General features: G+C 44.5%; 1 protein-coding gene across 3 annotated transcripts in view; it reads right to left on the minus strand.

Moving 5' to 3' along the window:
• Positions 1–18,112, minus strand: part of ZBTB38 (zinc finger and BTB domain containing 38) — a 69,129-nt gene extending 51,017 nt beyond the window's left edge. For 2 of the 3 annotated variants that reach the window (XR_013975473.1, XM_080934497.1), the window contains exons 1-2: positions 17,846–18,112; positions 16,742–16,823 (exon numbers count right to left, since the gene is read on the minus strand). The gene's annotated coding sequence lies outside the window, so the exon portion shown is untranslated. Of the gene's footprint in view, positions 1–16,721; positions 16,824–17,845 lie in introns of all 3 variants that reach the window. The other variant, XM_080934499.1, reaches the window with a different exon arrangement.
• Positions 18,113–19,373: the final 1,261 nt, after the last annotated feature.

Genomic DNA, 19,373 nt, shown 5'->3' on the forward strand with positions numbered 1-19,373 from the left:
ATAGTCTTTTAAGAAAACAAAAGAGGTTCTTTCCTACAAGGAGACCATACCCACCCCAGAGCCATCATTATAAGCCAGCCTTTCTATGAAACACCCCTAGCGTGATTTTAAATACATATCTTTACATTTTTCATCTCATCTCTCACACAGTCTTTAATTGCTTACTGCATCACCAAACATGCTAATGTTAATTAATTTTAACAAGGCAGCCATGAATTAATATTTTCTGGGGCTGTCAGTTGTTTTAGCGACGCTATCTTCTTCTGTGGGGACTGACTGGAGATAGTGAGGTCAGCAAATATCCGTGTGTCCCACAAATGGCTTAAAGGAGAAAATGCTTTTGAAAACTCTCAGCCTGGGTACTAGGCATCACAGCTGGATTGTTTCTAGTTTGAATTCTACCTTCTTCCACAGAGCAGAGGTGGTTTCTAGCCTTGTGGAAAGCATACCTGCCCGTCTCTAGCTCATAGGGTTCATTCTGTCAGTGGGGTAAGCTGTCGGGAGGATGGGTCCAACCTGATCCACGGCAAGCCCACTTCTTGTTAAAGCTCACTTCCCACAGGACCTCCAGAAATGAATGTGGGCCTCCAGGATAACAGTAGCTCCTGGTCAAACACCAATGGTGGCGTCATCTTCCCTACTCCTACTGTATTGCTCTCTAAGATCTGGCTAATTTTGACAGTGATGGAATATTAGAATAGGGTGTCCTTGTGCTAATTCCTTCTTTACTGAGGGCGTCTAGAATTAAGACAGTCATAGGTACCAAGTTAACTACTATGTGGTCATCTACAAAGCAGGGTCCTGTAGCTGGTCTTTGCTACTTTGTGGGTTCTTTTTCCAAGCCTTTATCCCTGCTCCTCCCGGTTTCACCCCCTAACACTAATTAGGAGAAAAACAAGGATAGAAGGGAAAGAGATCACTGAATCGAATTTTTTTTCCCTTTTGCTTCTTTGACTAGTCTAATAACAAATGGAAAACAACCTCCCCGAACTAATAACAACCACCCACCACGCCTCTCCTGGGGCCTAGCGCTAGTATACCCTCTGAAAAGTTCCCAGAATTCCAAACATCACACAATTGCAGATACTCTCTGCAGCTGGCAAAATCATGCTTCTGCTAGACTACAGGGCAAAGCATAGTCAGCTGCTCTGGGTGTCTGAAGCAGCCCCACATCCCACACCTGGGATTAAAACTAAAACACATTCTTCTAATAGTTCTGGTTTTTTTTGTTTTGTTTATTTTTTTGTTTCTGTTTTGTGTTTTAGAAACCAAAATTCCAGAATTCTCAAAAATATCATCACAGGGTACCTTCAAGATGAGTAGAAAATTGAAAACAAACAAACAAACAAACAAACAAACAAACAAAACCCATCTTGGCATGTGACACACAAGCCTGTTGAGACAGTCCCATGAATGACATCTGAAGGCTGGACATTCACATTACACGTTTACGATACGTTCTGTATCTTATTAAGATACAGAATCAGTGGCGGCTACATCGAGCCAAGTGAGTGAGTGTCTCCTCAGTCTGGGATAATAAATGACAGTGACAGTGACAGAGCGGCCATCGTCCATCCCAGGTCCCCGGGAGACGAATGAATGAACAGTGTGCATTCCTCTGTAGCAGTGGTTCCCAGCCTTCCTAATGCTGAGTGCAACCCCTTAACACAGTTCCTCGCAATGAGCTGGCCCTCAGTCATAAAATTCTGGTTGTTGCTACTTCACGACTGAAGTTTTGTTACTGCTATGAATCATAATGTAAATATCTGATATGCAGGATGTCTGACATTGCAGCCCCTGTGAAAGGGCTGTTTGACCCCCAGAGGGGTTGTGACTCACAGGATGAGAACCAGGACTTTACAGGGGAGGGTGGAGGCTGTGGTTGGACCTCATACATGTACATCTTACAATGAGGTGCCAGGTCCCCAAACAGTGAGCAAAAGGTATGTTTACCAAACCTACATGAATTTAACAAACATGAATTCTGGCTGTAAATATTCTAAGGAATGAGTCTGGGTAGATGCTGTCAACTGATAAATCTTGTTTTATACTGGGGTTTTTTTTTTTTAAAAAAAAAAAAACCATGCTCATGCCTGGATTATTTAAGCTTTATCATGATCACAAGTGGCAAAGATATACATTTGCTTAGAATTTTTTAAAAAAAGCTGCATGACCCTCACCCTCAGTGAACATGTGCAGTCATTCGCTTAAATGAGAATTCCTTTTCCACAATGAAAACTGTAGGTTCTGACAAGTCAAACACAAGGTTCCCAAAATAATTCGGCAAGGACAAGCTGGAGGCCAGAGGAAGGCTGCAGCGCGTCTTTCTCCGACTTCCGCTCTTGCTTGCCCCTGGCCTCTGTGCTCTGCAGGCGGAGCTAATCTTATTTTGAGGCCTGTGGGTTAAAGTTAAATTGCATGGCTTATGCAAAGTAATTCAAGTCTTAACAGAGTTCGACTCTTCTCATTAAAAAACAAACAAACGAAACGAAACAACACTAAAACATCAAGCCAGGACACCAAGTCCTATAGGAATCCTCGGTTTATAAACATTTGAATTAGTTTTCATGTTTCTTAAACTGCAGCAGGTTTCATTTTATACCTAATCAAATACAAATAAGTGAACTCATGATCAGGTTAGCTAGTCAACTGAATTAAAAAAAAAAAAAGTTTACCATGCTTAATATTTTTGTTTAAATTTTTGAAATGTAAGAGGCAGAAAACATTTTTTTAAGGTTGATTAAATTCAGGCCTGGAAAGACTATGGGAGTTCTTTTCCTTTCTTTCCCTCTTTAATTATTAATTAGTGTCTATGTTCTTGAGATAGACTCTCAGGGTCTAGCTATGGCTGGCCAGGAGCTCACTTTGTAAGTGAGTCTAGCATCAAACTCATAGAGACCTGCCTGCCTTGCCTCCTGAATGCTGGGATGAAGAGTATGTGCTGCCTCACCCTCAATAAAGTCATTTATCACTACTTAAAATAATTTTGGGGGCCTGGAGATGTGGCTCAGCAGTTAAAAACACTGGCTTTTCTTTTAGGGAATCTAGGTTTGATTCCCAGCACCCACATGGTGGCTTACAACTGTAACTTCAGTTCCAGGGATCCAACGCCCTCTTCTGAACTCTGTGAGCACATGGCACACTTGTGATACCCAGACATATATGTAGACAAAACACTCATATATATTTAAAAAAAGAATCTTAGAAAATAATGAGATAATATTTTCGCTGACGTTTCTGATAAAGCCCATCACAGTTCCGATGGCTATATCTTGTCCAGAGATCTGGGCAGGAACTTCTGTATACTGATCAAAGCTGAAAATCATACTTATTTTAACTATGCTGTATTAATAAATTCTAACTTAACAATACTAATTCTATTCTATAGTGTTATCATCATTCGTTTTAAAGATCACTAGTATACAGAGACTAGGCTTCCGAATCGGAGACTAGACAAGAAAAGCCTAGGCCTTCACCCATCCCTCTAAGGGATGAAACTGCTTCCTGCATCTCTCTCCAAATAACTAAAGACATCTTCCCACTGGGATGACATCCTAAGGAGAAAGATTTCCCATGGAGTACCCTGGTTCCCTGTACCTGTGGCTACCTCTGTTTATATGAACTAGGCCCAGGGAATTGTGGGTACCTAAGCTGTCACCAACCAGAGGCAGCCTGGGCCCAGCCATTTGAAAAGAGAATGAAACAAATCTTAAGTAGGCCATGTTGGAAAATTAGGGATAGAAAGTGGGCAACAATTTTGGAGGTAAGTTTCTTGCACTTTGTAAATGTTTCATGATGCAAAGTGGGTGGGAAAAGCTCACATTTCTGCAAGTGCAACATCTCCTTGAGGAAAGTTCAGTTTCTCCATGTTACACCTCAGGTTTGGGGTATAGCTCAGTATACATATGGTTCTGAGTTTCCTCCCTAGTACCACATACATACAGATTTGACCCAGATGACACCTTTAATAATTTAGTTCACCCACCTATTGTATTAAACATAAGAGCTGATTCCTTTCATACCTGCTATGGTTAGCATTTATGAACAAGTTTGCTATAGATTATCTGGCTTGTAATCTAAATCAGCAATGAAGGAAAATGGAGGGGGTTGGCCCAGGATTGCTATGTATTCAGATGCTAAATACACCCCCCTCCAAGATCTGGTTCTCTCCCCCCCCCCACGAGGAGATAGTCACAGATACCAATTGATGCTACGTAACCTTGCTTCCCAAGTTAACTGGTTAATAAAGGGCTAAAACTTGTGATTGGGTAATAGAGTGAGGTAGGTGGGTATTCTGTCACAAGTAGAGAGGAGGAAGAAGAAAGGACTCAGAGAGTGGAAGACATGGGCCATGAGCCTATGGGAAAACAGCAAGTAACAAGGGACACATGGCTGGGAAATAAGTTAGGATAACTTCAAATCCGCCCAACCTAGGTTTATGGCTTGTAAATAAAATATGTGGATTGTGCGTCTTTTGTGGGCTGGCCAGAATTTAATTCCAATTACGAAAAAAAAGTCAATGCATCTCTCAAGGATGGTTTAGTTTCAACTCCAAACAGTATTCTTATCTTGAACAGAAAATCAAGTACATATTACAAGGCCTTTCTCCCCAACATGCACTTTTCCTGTATTTTATTTTTATTGTGTGTACGTATGGGTACATGTATGTTGTGGGGTAAAGATGCCCATGTATACACATGCTTGTGGACAGCAGAATTCTGCCGTGGGTGGTAGCTGTGCTTCAGGATAGATGTCTACCATTTTTTGTTGTTGTTGATTTTTATTTTGTTTCACACTGAGACCTGGGACTATCTCCCTAGCCCTTTCCAACTCCTACATGGTTTTTAGTGGACTTAAAAAAATTTACTTTATTGTAATGAACTCACAATAAAAACACCACATAGCTAGATTAAGGAAGCCAGTCAAACACTTTTGCAGTACCAAATGCTATACCCCTCAAGGAAACATCTACACAGTTACAATGGCCGTTCTGAAGCCAAGGAGTTCCACTTGGGATCAACGATTTTTCCTCTCAGCTACATGTTAATGCACCTTTCCACCATAAACAAGAACAAACCATGACGGAGTTGACTGTAGGAAAACATTTACGTTATTTAAGTTCTCCTTCGTGACTCATGTGTGCTTTGGGGAGCCTAACTTTTGTGTAAGGCAGCAAGACATTTTTCTCAAATGCGTGTTTGAATGTATCATTTTAATGAATGAATGTTCAACAGCTACTCACTCTTCTCCCTCCCTCCCTCCCTCCCTCCCTCTCCTTCCCTCCCTCCCTCCCTCCCTCCCCCTCCTTCCCTCCCTCCCTCCCTCCCTCCCTCCCTCCCTCCCTCCCTTCCTTCCTTCTTTCCTTCTGTTCTTTCGTCTTTTGAAATGGGTTTTCTATGTAGCTCTGGCTGTCCTAGAGATTGCTATAGACCAGAGTCCCCTCAAACTCAGAGATCTGCTTGCTTTTGCCTCCTGAGTGCTGGGATTCAACTGTTTCTTTACTCCTATCTAAAACCCATTCCATACATCTCGATAGAAGTTCCATATTGTATTTGATCCTAAAAGAACCCACCCCAGCTTGCTTTCTCAGACAGGTAGACCAAGAGCTAGATTCCAACCAGTTTTGTAAGCCAGTGAGATGGTCTCTCTAAGGGGTTTTCTTATCAATCTGCTCCACCCTGCCTGGGAACAGGAGAGGATGATGTCACTCTGTGTAGTGAGTTGTGCTATTGACTCCTAACTCAAGGATGGGACTCTCACTAGTTCCCTTACTACTGGGGGCATCTTCCATTTTGGGGTTAACAAGACACTTTCTAGAATTGGAGAGCTTTGGCCCATGTGTGAAGTAATGGCCCTGGAGGTCCCTTCAAAGACCTTTTAAAGGTTTCGTTGCTCATTCCTCACACTCCCCCCCCCCACCCAGTTGACTGAGAAGCTGTGAAACCTACCCTTTCTGAGACAGGAAAGGGGAAATGGAAATGAACGGGGAACCAAAAGACCACCTCTGCCCCTAAAGAGGACTTGTCATCTCCACAGCCCCTGGGGCCAGAGTGTGCTTCAGAGAATTGTAAGACGGGGAAGATGGTTTAGAAAATGTCATCTACACCATCTCAAGTGCAAAGATCATACAGGCATGTCTAAGGACCCTGAAAGCAGAAAAGAAACAACACTCCTTACTTTGCAGGGCTCTGCTCTCTGTGATTTTATAGACTAGCCCCTTTGAGAAGAAATTCCAGACCGTCGCTTACTTATGAAGCTGCTGTGGATTACACAGAAATGATCAGATGCCAGAAGACGAGCGTTAATAATGTGTTTCCCAGTTCTTCTCCAAAGCAAACACACTGACATCTTTCAAAAGGCCAACTTAAAACAATTTTAAACAAAATCGTAAGTCTAGCTTGAGAATTCCCTAGGCCCAAGTGCCTCTGATACTTGGGCAGTATCAGACGACCAGCTTAATGGCTGTAAGTCAGCCATTCTAAATTTAGCCGGTGAACTCACCTTTCGTCTATTTGGTTTGCAGAGAAACAGTTCATGAGTTAGCGTGTACAGCTAAAAATAAGCTACAAGTTTCGTTTTCTGTTGTTTAGTATGGCTTCGAAACCAATCGGTACAAACCTGACCCCCTCCCCCCCAAAAAAAATCAGCAACTCAAACTGCCTCTGTGCCTGTCTGGATGACCAGCTCACCACCAGGCCTAAAAAACTGCACACCTTGGTCCTACTCATGGTCTTGAAGGAATAGGGACAGTGGCTTGTATGTGGACGTATCGCTTCTACACAGGATGTCAATACACTTCAGCTCAGCTTGGCCTGAATCACAAGGGATGCCAGAAACCCTTCTGCAGGTCCAGGAAATTAATAAGTCATGGGCTCCATGATAGCAGGTTCTGAGGTGTTGAGTTCAGAGCCTCCCTTGACCCAGATGTCCACCTACTTATGCAATTCCACACTGAAGACCCAGCAACTGACAAGTTCAGTTTCCAAAGCATTTTTTCAGGGCCAAGTTGGACAAGAAGGTGTTTAAAAGGCATCCCTATGCCTCAGAGGGAAGGCAGACATCTCGCTGTGAAGCATTCAGCTGTGCTCATGCCCACGGAGCAGCGCCGTGAGGAGCAAGCTCTCAGCTAAATGAGATTGAAAGGGGGCGAAGAAGGGTTAATCTCCCTCCATTAGGGAGGGGCCGCTTGAGGGAGGTGAAGAGAGTAATCGGTCTGAAGTGCAGACCAGACAAAGCTCATTCTGGAAATGGAATGATGGAGCAGTCTGAGAAGGATGATTGTCCCAATTTTCACTGGGTGACCATTTCTTAGATCTTGGGGTCTTTACCTAGCTTTGAAGTTATAGCCTCAGGGAGGAGGAAGAGGGCACATTCACACTGACTGGGGATATCTAAGCTGCCATTCCACAGAGCTGGGATGTCTGGGAGCAGAGGGTGGGGCCCCAGCTGTCAGGACACTGAACAGGCCTAACCAACCCCAAATTAGACACTGACTGGCCAAGTAGACCATAGGAGAGTTGTTTCCCTAGAATGGGAAATGTCCTTTGCTTCTTCTTCTTCTTCTTCTTTTTATTTTATAAAACCTTTTCTAAAATGTTTATATTTTACATTTATTATTATTAGTGTGTATGTGTATGCATGAACACACACACACACACACACACACACACACACACGAGAGAGAGAGAGAGAGAGAGAGAGAGAGAGAGAGGTGGATCTCTTGGAGCTGAACTTTGTAAGTTGCCTGATACAGGTGCTGGGACTCAGCTTGGGTCCTCTGCAAAAACAACACATGCTCCTCAGCACTGAGCTATCTATCTCTCCAGACCCTATTTTACTTTAAATTATGCATGGGTGTCTGCATATGATATGTGCGTGTGGAGGCCAGAGGCAATGGATCTCCTGGAGCTGTAGTTATATATGTGTGAGCAGCCTGATGTGGTTGCTAGGAAGCAAGCTTTAGTCCTCCGGAAGAACAGCAAGTGCTCTCTCACCTGCCAAGGCATCTCTCCAGCCCCCTATTTTGCAAACAGAAATTAAGAAATTTTAAAAATAACATTTTCCTTCCTTTTGGGGCAATGTGGGGTGGGGAGTCACAGTAGGTCTTAGGTCACTAAGACAGTATAGGGAGCTGGTGCACACCTGTGATCCCAGCAGGGGTAGGAGAAGGAGAAACTGAAGTCTAGCCTGAGCTAAGGGGGAGACGTGTTACAAGTAAGGGAATGGGTAGTAAGTATAACACTCCAGCAGTATCTCACAAGGCACAAGGCATCCGGTTTTCTGTCAAGTGGTATTTTCTATTTGAGTAATTCCTGTAGGTATAAAGCAGCTCCTTTTGCTCGGCTACAATAAAATAGAAAAAACAGGACCCTGACTCTGAGTTCAGGGACGGAGTCTGATCTCTCTGTTTTTTTTTTACATGAACTTAGTGTGTGTTTCAGTAGTTCTGTAACATTTTCACAGGAACCGTCAACACAACCTGGACACCTTTGTCCATCACTACCACTCCCAGGGCCTCCTTTAGAGTCACACTGCCCCAGAGTTGGACACTGGAAACCTTGGACTCTCCTCCCTGACTGCCATTTAGTTCCAGGGAAAGTATTTTATGTAGCATAGAACCCTCTGGATGGGTCTTCTTTGACTCTGTCTAAAACATTTCTGACCCATCAACTTGTAGGCAAAAAGGTGTCCTTTTCTTGGGTAGTGTTTCACACGCTGCAGCTGGCTATCCATTCACTTGTTGAAGACTACCTAGCTTTTAGAACTCAGGTGTTACACGGGAAACCATGCATATTTACATACAGACCATTGTGTGAGTGTGCACTTTCATCTCTCGTGTGTATCCAGGAGAGGATGTGCTGGGTGGTAAAGAGTGTTTTACTTTGTAAGAATATTATCAACTATTTCAAAGAATAGCTGTACCATTTATCTTAGATTCCCACCACAAGGTGCAAGGTATCCGTTTTTCCCACGCCCCGGCCTGTACTTGCTGACAGTGGTATTTTCTATTTGAGTAAGTCCTGGAGGTATATAGCGGCTCCTTTCCCTCATCTACAATAAAATGGAAATAAAGTTGGAGCTCCTGATCCTGGGTAGGATGGTCTCTAAAAAACCATCCACTGTCCCAGCTTTCCTGATGACTGCCTACATGGCCATTTATGCTGCCGGGCCTTGAGATAATAATAGGAAATAGCTGGTCTCTTCTGCGTGGGGTAAAGGTTTGCCAAGTAGCTCCTGGCTACAGTGATGGGATGTCCCATTAGATGGGACTGCTGAACTTCTTTGAGCCAAGGTCCCCTTGAACTAGTGGTATCCACTTCTATAAGACAAGGAAGGTGATGCAAATTCATGGGGAAGGGATAGAGTTATCCCTTCCTGCAGCTATGGTTGTAGACTAGGTAGATGAGGCTCTCATAGTGAAGACGGGGCATCCAGTCAACACAGACAGGTAAGAGTCGGGACACCAGCAGTACCTAGCAACCAGAAGACCTACTGAGCACTCTTTGCTTTTTGCTTAAGTGCTCTGGGACCACAGTGGGATGCAGAAACCCCGTCTAGATGTCACAGAACTCTGATTTCTCTCTCTCTCTCTCACTGGTTAGGTGCAGAAGCACCAGTCTCATCATTTCCCTAGCCCAAGGACCCAGTCCTGTGAATGACCAGAAGGTCACGGATCAGAAGATGCATCAGCTGAGAAGACTTTGAAGGAGCTGGAGACATGGCTTAGTGGTTAAGAGCACTGCTCTTGCAGGGGACCTGGGTTTGGTTCCCAGCACCCACATGGTAGCTCACAACCATTGCAAACTCTAGCTTACAGAATATCTGACCTGCTCTTCTGGCTTCTGTGGGCAGCTGGTGCATGATGCACATACATACATGCCAACAGACACTCGTGCACATAAATATATGAATATAAAAATTGGGTTTGTTTTGAGACAAGGTTCACTATATAGCTTTGGCTGTCCTAGAACTCAATATGTAAACCAGGCTGGCCTCAGACTCAGAGACATCCACCTGCCTCTGCCTCTGGCTGGGATTAAAGGTGTGCATCATTACTTTCAGGGCTAAAAAAAAAAATCTTTTTGTAGAAAAATTGGCAGGACAACAGGAATGTGAACCCCATATGGAGCAAACACAGCAAGGACATGGATTGTCCCTGCCATTCCTGAAATGTCAGGTTCCATCAGCTGAACCCCAGACTTGAGGGTCTAAATACCATTAGAATCTGTGCTGATCTGTGTAGGGCGCTGCCTGCACATTCTCCATTACAAGATGGCGCTGACATCCGGCCGGAGTTAGCAGTAAACAAGTCATGTGCGCACGTGCTGGGTAACTTTCCACTCCTTGAGCTCTGCCTCTCCCGTGGCATCATAGGGCCTGATGAGTTTCAACCAATCAGGGGGCTCCACGTCCAAGGCGAGGACTGATTCCTATATAAGGGGATGGGCTAGATAGTTCGGGGTCTTCGTCTTAACGTGTTGCAAGCTTATGCTCTGCCTCTCGAGAGCATTAAAGCTTTACCGCAAAAGAATCCTATTTCGTGTGCCACGTCGTTCTTGCTGGCGAGACGGTTGAGCGAGACAGATCTGAACTTGTATCTATAACTTTGGACCAGAAAGCCAAGAATCAAGAGAGTTACCAGTGGGACTGAGGACAGCCATGAAATGGTGAGGACTGGTCCTAACAGCAGCTTCTCTGATGTCCCAGCATGGAGAAGGGTTATCATAGGGTTTTGTTCCTCACCAGCTGACAGTGTGGCCATGGATCGGCACAGAGAAACTACGCGAAGGGTTATGGGATCTTAGTGTGAACAGGGGGACTGTGGACAGTGCAGCAGTCTGTAGGGGCAGAATTTGAAATGCAAATACATGACAGTGGCGCAAGTTTGTAATCCTACTGCTCCGGAGGCAGAGGCAGGTTCTACCTGAGCTCTCTGAGTTCAAGGCCAGCCTGGTCTACAGAGTAAGTTCCAGGACAGCCAAGGCTACACTGAGAAACTCAGTCTTGAAAACACAGACACACAGAGAGAGAGAAGGGGGGGAGGGGAGGGAAAGAGAGAGGAGGGGGAGATGGATAGGGAGAGGGAGAGTGAAAAGGAGAGGGAAAGGGAGAAAGAGGGGGCATATAATGGGATGTACCCCTTTGACAGGTGAGTTAGGAGAATGAGAGGAAGAGGGGGGCTGTCAGACCATCACATGACAGGTAGGCATGGGTAAATGGTTTCTGCAGTGTTGTACAAATGTGTATGATTATGAAGGACACATTAAAATGTACATTTCTGATATCTGAAAGACAGCAGGTGATACCTGGACATGGCTAGCCAAAGTCTCCATGGAGTGATATAGATCAGAAACCCTGATGTCACTGGCACCCATGAGCATGCATTGTCATCTCAGGAACCAAAGGGGACCAGGTTCTGGAACAGACATTGATGCCCTTCTGGGTCAGAATTTACCAATTGGTAACTTTAAAAAGCAGATTATTCAATTTCTGGGAATTTTTTTTCTTAAAGTGTCCACAAGGTGCCCATCAACACCCACAGGAGTGTTTACATATTTGTAACAGTGGAGCATCAATGGTAATCAAAATAACCATTTTTAAAAAATGACTAAATTAAAATATACCTGTGTAAAGACAATAGTCATTCAAAATCACGTTTTCAAAGAGTACTCGTTGAATTACAAAGACATTTACAATATAATGGCTAAAGGTTAAAGGGACAAAATCAACAAAAACCATAAAAAAAAAAACCAAAAAAAAAAAAAAAAAAAACAACAACAACAACAAAAGCCAAGACGAAAATAACAAACTACAAAGAAATTTGTCTTATGTAGAATGGAAGAAAGAAGTGTTATAATAAAGTTGACAGGCTAGCCAAGCATGGCCTCGCTGCACCTGGAAGATGCACTCTATCCCTGGGGGAATCCTAAGCTATTTCTTTTGCAAGGCAACCTTGGGATAGCAGATGCCAAGGAACTTAATTCAACGAGAAAGGCCTTCTTTCTGCTAATTTCTTCTGTGATTCAGGATGATAGCTTGTAATGAGATTCTGGACAGAAGTGTGACCCCATCACATCAGACAGACTGACTACACTGCTGTATGCTTGGGAAGTACAGCCCAAGGTCAATACCTCTAGGATGGTCAGTGTTCAGTGTCAACTTGACAGGCTCAGTCATCGCTCAGCACTTGGCTTTCAAGTGTACATATGAGAAACTGTTTAAAAGTCAGCCTCAGAGAATGTCTGGGATACAATGTATCTTGATTAGGCTCCTTCTTGTGGAAAAGCCCATCTTAATTGTGGGCAGGACCATTCCCTGAGTGCTGATCTTGTATGTGGGACATGGAGAAGACAAGCTGAGTGTGAACATTCATTGCTCCCTGCTTCCTGCTTGTGGATATACCCTGTATGGCTGCTTCGGGCTCTTGCTGCTGTGACTTTCCTACCATATTGGACTATCCCAGACTGTGAGCCAAAACAAACCTAGATGGAGCCTAGCTAGTTGTGTTTGCCAGGATATTTTATCATTGCAACAAAAAAGTAACTAAGATTGTGCCCATGGGGGTAGATAGCAAGCCTCTTTATTCCAATGTACGAGGAACCTTAGTATAATCCCAGGAATCACCTTTTGGCACAGAGAGAACTCAGCCAGTTTCTCTCAAAGATTTTATTGAAGCTGGTAGCCTTTTGGGCCTCTAGGCCAGTCAGACCTTATCAAGAGACTCTGAAATAGTCATACCTCACTGGTTAGGCATGCTGCTAAGGATCACAGAGGGAAGGTGATTCAAAGACAAGTTTTTTTTTTTTTTTTTTCTCTTTTCAAAACAGCGCTACTTCACAGCAGTCTCCAAAGCAGAGACACCAACACTGACCATAAGGGAGGCAACTGTTCTCATGGCGTGTTGACTTAGCTGTCACATTCCTGTGTTGCCCAAACCATTTTGCAAGCAGAACCTAGCTCATTCTGTCTCACCATTGCAGATTTAAAAAAACAAAAACAAAACAAAACAAAAAAAACAACACTATTTTGGAGGAGGGAAAGAACTTTAAAGCTCTGGTAAAAGTCAGAGACTTGTTGAGTTAAAAACAAAACCCCTTACTCTTCTGTGTGGTGTTTTCCAAATTGGTTCTTGCCGAGAACTTGGGGATTTCAGTGTGAGAAATGACAAAGCCCAATTACTGTGAATTCTTAGCTTTCGTAAATGTGACGCGAGCTTCTTGCAAAATTCTCTAAAAGGGGTAACAGGGCATTCATAACGCTGAGCCAGGGAGACAGGAGTTAGCACTTCTGTGCTTTACGAACTGTAAAGGCCCCGAGGTCAAAATAACCAACTGGGCCAGCCGTAGCCCATGTGAGACTGCTGTGTTCAACTTATTGGTGTTCCTCATGGACAAACAAGGTCAGACAAACATCTTCAGGTGACCCAATTCCGCACAGACTGTGGTGCCTCCAATGTGGATTGCACAACTCACGTATAATTAGAACAGAAAAATAATCAACTATGAAATCAAAGTGAAACTAACTTACGAAAGCCTCCTTTTCCGCTGAGATCTATTTTGATGCCATTTTTAAAATGTCAAATACTAAAAATATGAAATGTACACTTGTACACAGTCCTGTCTTGTTGTTGACATCTCTGGGGTCACCATGCCTGCCATCCTAACAACGTCAATGGCCACGAGGATCTGTGGCTTTCTTTCAGACACTGTATTCTTCTCGTAGTGAAACCCTGACTACTTGGATTTGACAGCCACACACCTCTCCTTGTCATAGAAACATCAGAAATCACTCCTGTGTCCATCTGGTATGCTGTGTGCAATCATATCAGATGGCGGCTGAAGTTAACAAGTCATGATTAGTCAGAATTATAGTTGGAATATGAAATGCTCCCCCATGGGCTCCTGGGTTGCACACGTGGGCCTCAGTTGGTGATAACATGGGGAGGTTCTGGAAACCTTGGCAGATGGAACCTAGCTGGGAAAAGTAGTCACTGACACCATAGCATCACAGTTCTATCCGACCCTGGTCCCTTCCTAGGCATCTCTCATAGATGCCTTTCTGTTTTGCATCTAGGATGAGAATCTCCACCACACATTGCTTTTGCCAGGATGTGATGTTCTGCTCGGGAGCACAAACCACAATAAGCATAGAGTGTATCCGCTGGAACTGTGAGCCAAAACAAATGTATCCTCCTCTGGCTGCTCTGCCAGGCATTTTCTCACAGCACAGGCAATCTCCTAAGTGAGTGGACCATGACACCATTCTTCCTGACCGTGACCTTTGGCTCTGCGCTTCCTGAAAATCTGTTAAGCTCAGACTTTTGAAACGTTGTGCTTATTCTTAACTCACTCCTTCTGATGCCTGCTTCCAGAGAGCAATACACCCCTACACTCAGCATATTTTACTTGTGAATCTTTTCCCAGACAGCCCCCAACTCGGTGGGACACATATTGAGCTTACAGGGGTAGAAGCAATTTTTGAGAAAAAAAAATCAGCTTGCTATTTATTCAGTCCACTTCTGAGGTGAAGGGACAACCAGCAATCTAAGAAACCATCAGACTGGCCAGTAGCAGACCCTCCCACACAAGGGACAGCACTCATTCTTCAGGGTGGGGATATGGAAGCCAGGAATATCAAGGCCAGTGACAAGATTGGAACTGTTCGGATAGATACTGACCACAAAACTAGAGAACTATGCACCCCGCAGCCCAGGCAGAGACTTTACTGGAGCTTTTTCCTGACATTTACCAGTGAGATGAGAATTGTACAAAGACCTACAGCGACTGAAAATCTACAAAGAGTATAAAAATGAGCTAAGCATCTTCAAGTAGGGATCATACCTTTACTTCTCATTGTTTGGGAGAATGAGAGTTTTCCTGAAAAGAAAAGGCTGGAATTGGGGCTGGAGAGATTGCTCAGTGGTTAGAGCACTGACTGCTCTTCCAGAGGTCCTGAGTTCAAACCCCAGCAACCACATGGTGGCTCACAACCATCTGTAATGATATCTGATGTCCTCTTCTGGTGTGTCTGAAGACAGCTACAGTGTACTTGTAGATAATAAATAAATAAATAAATAAATAAATAAATAAAATTTTAAAGATGAAAATGCTGGAATTATACATTGGGTATAATTTTTTAAAAATATTTTGAATGGGGCGGTCACATTAATGTTCCTGCCCAAGTCTTTTAGTCTATATTAAAAATGTTTTTCTAACACATTTATTTGAAGGTCTCTTCTTTGAGGACTCCTCTTATTAGTTAATCATAACAGGGCCTGGTACAGATGGGGTAGAATAGTTGCCCAAGGTTCCCAGGACTAGGCAGAACCAGGAGCTCAGGACTCCAGAGATGTTTTCGAAACTACTATAGCTCATGGTTGACGGAGCAGAATCTCATTGATTAATTCAATCCAGTTTTCTTGACACAAGAATACATCAGGAACAAAGCAAGAAAAGGCCTTGAACAAGTGAGTGGATAAAGAAAAAGTGAAGCCGGGGAGGCATGCCCTTCCTTCCACACTGGCCACTGGCAGCAGGGATTTGTTTACCTTGTCTTAAGATCAGGATGGACAGAGGCATCTTGGGAAATTTCTTTTCCACATTGTTCTTTGTCCACATGACCAGATAAAATCTATGAGTATTTATTAGGGAATTCAACATATCCCATAATTTATTGCTGCTGGGTTGAGATAGGGTCTTGCTTTGTATCGCTGTTTGGCCCGGAATTCACCATGTAGACCAGTTGGCCTTGAACTCATGAGCAACCCCTTTACCTCTGTCTCCTACCTGGGCTAACAGGTGGGAAGTTGTATGCCTGGAATTCTATTTTTTTTTAAATTTTCTGTGTATGCACGTATTTACCTAGAAGTATTTTGTGTGCTATGTGTACACCTGGTGCCCAAGGAGGCCAGAAGAAGGTATTGGATCCTTTTGAACTGGAGTTGCAAATAGCTGTGAGCCCCTATGTGTGTGTGCTGGGAACTGAACCTGGGTCCTCTGCAAGGGCAACAAATGAGATATTCCTCCAGCCCATCTTCTAACATCCACCCAACCTCCAACTGTTCTACTCAAAGCTTCATAATTGAGCATTTCCAAGTGTTTACATTCAATGCCAAAGAAAATGACCATTTCCCCAGAAATTCTCCCCAGTTGTCTCTGAGAAGCAGATGCTCTGTAGTTAGCTATGGTCATGTGTCTTGGTTTTAGCCACTGGAATGTGAGGAAAGATGGTTTTTTTTACCCAGAAGAACCTCCCAGGGACACTCCTCGGGTTCTTTGCTCCTCCTCCTAGGGAAGCAAAGATACACCCGTGACTTTTGAAAACCACACACAGCAGACAAGCCAAGCCGCTTTCAAACTTAGATTTTCTTGTTTCTGTTAGTGTTTGTTGAGAATCAAACCAAGGAACCTGGGCACATTGGTCAAGGAGTCTCACCCTGAACTACACCTCCAGCCTTGAATCTGAATGAATACATGAAAGAAAGTTGTCCCCAACTAACCTGCACTGTCACATGACCAAGAGGTAAACACTATCGTGTTTGAGCCAATCTATATTTGGGGTCTATGATAGCAATACGCCTGTCAGGACACGTGTCCCCTTTGATACAACCGTTGTCATCATGTGTAGAAGTATCTGGACCTTGTATCACCCTTTTCTTTACTATCCTAAGACAACAGTAACAACAAAAAAGCAGCATTAGAGGCTTAAATGTACGGACTCACCAGGGACAAATGGCACTCACCAAAGCATTTGTCACACAGCACTTGGATCTTTCAGCCAGAGGAACAGTAGGCCGGCACAGCCTCGTTTCCGGACAGCCCGGTCTGTAAAATTACATATAAAAGTAAAACACAAGACCTACAAACCATATATTAAAGTGTGAGAGCTAATCTCAAGGGCGTTTGTTCACAATGAATTTGTGTTTCCCACTAAATAACAGACTTCTGAATTGCCTTAAAGCAAGGCCTATTTTTTTTTTTTTTAAATAGTGCCCGAAACTACACTGATATATGACGAACAGACTTAGTGTGCTGAGGGTAAACACAGAAAATCGACGTTCACTCGGGAGTTAACTTGAGAAGCCAGAAGAACAGAGAGATATCTGTCTGTATGGCTGACTGCTCCACAGTTCTCTTGCATGTGAATAAAATGATCTTGACATAAACAAACATGTCCCGAGTAGAAACTTCCAGAAAATAAAAATGACAGGTCATGCAAAGACCTAGGAGTTTTTAGATGAAATTAAAACAGACGACCTATGTCTCACTTTTGTGTTTGACGTCCCTGCCGCAGCAGAAGAGGAAATGAAGAAGGATAATCAAGACAGCCCTAAGATGATGAAGGTGCCTCCGCCCGATGCTGAACATGCCCTTAAGGTGGGCTGGGAACCCTTCCTACTAGGCCCTTCTCCCCCCAGGCCCCCAAAGTGTGAAAATACTATTTGGCAGACATTACAGCATATGTTAATCTAGAATGGGAATTGTTTTTAAGTCTGATGACCCCATAGAAGATCCAGGAAGCAAACAGTTCAGACCCCCCAAAACAAATATTTTGGCCTTCTTGAAACAGGGCTCAGGTTGGGAAAGAAAACAAGAAGCCCGATTTTTCTGGTCCCACCCCCCCCCCCAGTAGCGTTTGCTTATGCATTCTTGTTTATCTCTATGGGGAAAAGAGAGAGCAGACCCCCATCTGAGGCTGTATTTAGAGAGTGTCCCAAAGGCTGTCCCCACACCCCCTCTGGGTCGCAGCCAGCCAGGCCCAGCCTGCCAGACCCAGCTCTCAGGAGCAAGATGGCGCCCGTAATGTTGGGCCATGACTGAGGGGCTAAGGGTGGGCCTTCACTTACTCGGAGGTGCTGGCTCCTTGGAAGCCCACACTCTGCCAACTCCCTGCGCTCAGGAGTTACCACCGCATTCTTCCTCGGTATTCCTCAACTCCTGGTTGAGATCTGCTCCACATAATTTTCTCATGACGTCACTCATTCTGACTGCTTACATTTGGAAAGTTCATCTACAAGAAAAGGCCTCCTTTAAGGCTTAAAAAAGAAGGGAAAAAAATTAAGGTGGGTTGTGGGGAGATGGAGAGAGCGCAGCAGAGAGCTCCCGGTTTTGAGATTTGCTGCCGCTATGAGAACCACTCCCTGGCCAGGTTCCTGGCTGCAAACCGAGGCCACTAGCAGGCCATGGGTGACGTCAGGGCCAGGCCTGAGTCATAGCCAGCAGTCCGGCTGCCCTGCCACTCGGAAAGGGACAAAAGGAACCTTTGATGTCCAGAGGCCCTCCTCTCTTGTAGGCTGGCTGCACTGAACAGCAGGCCAGAACATTCCAGCTGTCTCCCCGCCCCACCCGCCGCCCTTCCTCCTTCCGGAACAGTCCCAGACAGATTCAACAAGGCCTCCCTGAAGGGCATCGCCCTCTCGTACAGCCAACGGCAAGATCAGCCTCTGTAACCGAGAAGCCTGGTAGAACAGGGGGTTCCCCCAGGACCCTCTCACTTCCCCTGTCACGTCTTCCTTCTTGTGGTTCTCACCTTGGCAGAGTCCTAATGGTATCTAGAGGCGAGGAAAGACAAACTCACTGTCACTGTCTCTGGACAGCCCCCAGTGCTGGGGGGTGTTTGTGTCTCCATGTGCTATGGAGGCTGGTCTCCACTCTCTGTCCCGTTCAGCCTGGGTCTCAGTGGCTCTCATCACCTAGTCATACCCCAGTACCTGGCATGAAGTTCACTAAGTACACCATGGATGAATGAATGAATGAATGAGTGAGTGAGTGAGTGAATGAATGAATGGATGGATGATTAGATTTATGTCTGAACAGAAACTTTAAAATAAACGAGGTCATATACTGAAAACTTACGGTGAATGTTTAAGTCTCCGCGGTAAATACTTTAATTATTTCATTTATTACTGCGACAGAGCTGGGCTTCCTATAAGTCTCACAGCTAATCAGTGGCAGAGCCTGGCTGTCAGACCTCAAATTCTCTTTTAGCTTCCATGTTGAGAGGCCCTGGTGAATGAAGGAATGCTGACTACTGCGCCCCCCAGAGGAGGAAAGACAAGAATAAACGTCTTGAAACTTGACCCTACAAGAACACTGCAGAACAATTGCCCTGTCCTGTAGAGGGGAGGTAGGCCGCCTGTACTCCTGATGGGCCAGCACCACAGCGGAAGCTTGGTAAGCCACCAGTCTGTCCTGAGAAGTGGAAGCCAAAAGACAACGCAAGGGACGCCCAGTGGCGGATGCTCGGGTGTGTGGCAGAACAGCTTCAGCAGGTAGAGCACCTCAGAGGAAGACATGGTCACCTTGTCATTGTCTTCCTGGACGCACGTGCAGCTGTGAGATTAAAGGGATGGGTCAGGACAGACAGGAGAGCTC

The sequence above is a fragment of the Micromys minutus genome (genome assembly GCF_963924665.1).
Source record: "Micromys minutus genome assembly, chromosome: 21".
In the NCBI taxonomy this organism is placed as follows: Eukaryota; Metazoa; Chordata; class Mammalia; order Rodentia; family Muridae; genus Micromys; species Micromys minutus.